Source organism: Vigna radiata, unplaced genomic scaffold (assembly GCF_000741045.1).
Source record: "Vigna radiata var. radiata cultivar VC1973A unplaced genomic scaffold, Vradiata_ver6 scaffold_301, whole genome shotgun sequence".
Lineage (NCBI taxonomy): Eukaryota > Viridiplantae > Streptophyta > Magnoliopsida > Fabales > Fabaceae > Vigna > Vigna radiata.
In genome coordinates, this window is record NW_014543816.1 from 63,238 (window position 1) to 66,700 (window position 3,463).

Here is a 3,463-nt window from a genome sequence, read left to right on the forward strand (position 1 = left end):
TCGAGGCCGTAGCCAATTCAGATTTAATATTCAATTAAATGCAATATAGACTAGGAAATTACGCCTAGGTCGTCTCTCAAAGACCAAATATTGGTTCAGTCATTAGATCGAACACTTGGTGGGGGTGGTTTATGGACAATTTTGTGAATGCAAATGAACTAAATTAAAACATGAATTTAACTACTAATGGAAAATGATTGATCACTAGCTCAATTACAAAGCTTTCAATCACAGATTAGCCAACAAGTACAATTACTTTAACCCCTAATCCAACACAAGCTAACTAACTAAGCGAAGATTAACCATGTTTTCATAAAAGCGAATTAAGCAAACGTGATGCACAAATTTAATCAATTATACACCATACAGTCCAATCGACTCAGTGAAGATTAAACACCATTAGACAATTAAGCGTATACTGAATCGCAAGCACAAAACAAATTGAATATTGAGCCAAATCAGAGCAGCAGAATCACAATTACGGTTCAGAAATCTCAAGAAAACGATGCAATTTCACTAATGACCAACCAAGCACACTTAACCTATCATTAAAATGTAATTACAAGCAAAAAAACGAACTGGAAACATTAAAGGAAATGCAGAATTAAATTCTAGAATGAAACAACTAGCATAAAACGAAATCAAACTGAAACGCAATGCAGAATCAAGACACTAAACCAGAAACAAAATCAAATTGCAAATGGAAATTGAAAAGGGGAAACTAAATTGAAATTGCAACAGTGCATAAAACAACAAACAGGAACGAAAATAGCAATCAAATTATAAAACGATTCAATACATAAAAGAGCAAGAAAACAAATTAATAGTCAAATTAATTAAAATAAAAATTAATAGTCAAATTAAGTCCAAAGAGTGAAAATGAGACAATAATGGAGAATTAATTCGATGCGAAAACTAAGTCAATAGTACAAAATAACGATTCATCAATGACAATCCCAAGTCTAAAAGGAGAAGCGTAGAAGTTGGTTGAAAGATATGTAAATTTTGTTTGTAGTGATTATGCCTTTGTAATATATTTAGAAATCCTTTCAATCTTAGTTAAAGTGTTTTAGGCTAAGTATAGAAAGTCACACAACAACATTGGATGACTTGAGAAAAATAATATTTTTAAAGTTATACAGTGATAATCTATTATTATGTATGATAATTGATTATTGCAGAAAAAATTCCCCTCTTGAGAAATGTTGCCGAAATAATCGATTATCACTTGTAATAATCGATTATTTGCGACAGTTAAAATACCGAGAAAATTTCTATTTAAGACATGCTATAAGAGTAATCAATTGTTAATTTCAATAATCGATTATTTACTACAATTGTGACTTGACTCTTTATATTCTTCACCTAATTTTGGAAATAGCTTCTATAAATGAAAGTGAGAATTCTCTTTAACAGTAATAGAGGTTAGGCAAGTTTGAGAATTGAAAAACCTTATGTTAAAGACTTTGAAATCCAGTGTGGATAGAGTGTTTAAATTTCACTAAGTGTGATTTTAGGTGATAAGGTGTTATTGGTATTACTAGATAAAATTATTCATCCTTTGCGTGACTTAAAGAAGGTGTTCCTCCTTTGTGAATTTTAAGAGAGATGATTCATATTTCTTGTGACTTTGAGAGATGTGTTTTCTTTTCTAAAGTGTTCTTACTCTTAATTGTAATATTTAGTTTATTTTAGTGTTTAGTTAATCTCTCTTTCAAGAGTGATTAATAATTGAACGGATGATATTTTGATATAAACCAATATAAAAAATCTTGTACAAATTCTTCTTTTGCCTACTCTTTTTAATTAACTCTTGTTATTATATAAAAAAAGGATTTTATGTAACTTTGATTTTAAAAGGATAGTTTAAAACCATATTTTTATTAAGAAACTAATTCATTATTTATTAGTTTTGTAAAAACGGGTCACTCTGCCCGACCCAGCCTAATCCACCATAGGTTGACTACTTATTGAGTTAATTCAACCCGGTTTACTTATTAATGAGTCAAAAAGTTTTGAACTTGGCTCGATCCACTATGGGTTAGTAGGTTAAACGGGGTAGGTTAAACGGGTTAGCTCACCGACCTATATACAATTTTTTTTTTCAATTCCAAAAATTTTAACAATTTTTTCTAATTCAAATATAAATATATTTAAGTACAAAATGATGTTAAACTTCAAAGACAATTAAAAAAAACTATACAATCCAAATTCATCTTAAACTCCAAATACAATCCAAAATCATCTTAAAATGTAGATAAAATCCAAAATAAACTCAAAAAGTAAAACAAATAAGTATCTAACATGATAATTTTTCTGTCACTTTCTATTTATAAGATTAGAGTTTTGAATAGATAAATCTAAACTATTGTACTCTCTTGAAGAATTCTTTCTTATTCCCATCAATAATATAATAAAAAAGAGTGTTAACAGTAATATTGAAACATAAAAATTAACTAAATGAATTGATTAGTCGGCTTAACTTTTTAAGTGAGTCAAATTCTTAATATGTCGAACTCAATTTAATTTTTTTTTTAACCTAATCCAATTCAAACTGATGAATCAAATTGACTCATTAATTCCACTGTGTATTGAGAATACTACTATCTATTTGTTTTTGTTGAACGTAAATATTCTACTGTACAATGATTCTAATTCTCTAATGCCAACAACTTCACCATAATATTAGTTAATTTTTAAACTCTTCAAACAAACCATTATATTAAATAACTACTTAATTTGAACATAAACATTTGTAATAAAAATTGTTACTGAAATATTTCAATTTGCTAAGGGTATGTTCACTTGGGGATGATTGGATGAGAGTGATTGAGTAAATTTAAGAAGATTTGAAGATAATTTTTTTTTTGTTTATTTGAGTAAATTTGGAGGTAAACGAGAGTAAATTTTAAAGTAATTTTTTTTAATCTGTCATGTAAACTAAATCTTTCACCAATTCTCACAAACTTTACATCAAAATCCAGTCTCGTTTACCTCCAAATTTACTCAAATAAATAACAAAAAAAAACCTTCAAATCTCTTCAAATTCACTTAATCACTCTCTCCTAATCACCTCCAGGTGAACACATTCTAATATTTTTAAAATTTACACACAGACAAACAAAACATACATGTCTTATTTCTCCCTCATTCCATCTTCTTTTATCTAGCATATTTAATATATCTATATGTGAAGTCACGGAGAAGAAGACGAATTGAATGAAGAAAAAGGTCCTAAAAATGTCAGATCATCGTTCTATAGTGATATTAATGCTAATAAAATAGGAATTACCACATGAATCTTTTTTAAAAAAAATATAAAACCAGTAAAAAATAAAATAAAAAATTAATTTATTGCCTCAAATATAAGAGAAAAAGTGTTAGGAAACCTGTTATAAACACACACACAGATATATATATATATATATATATATATATATATATATATATATATATATATATA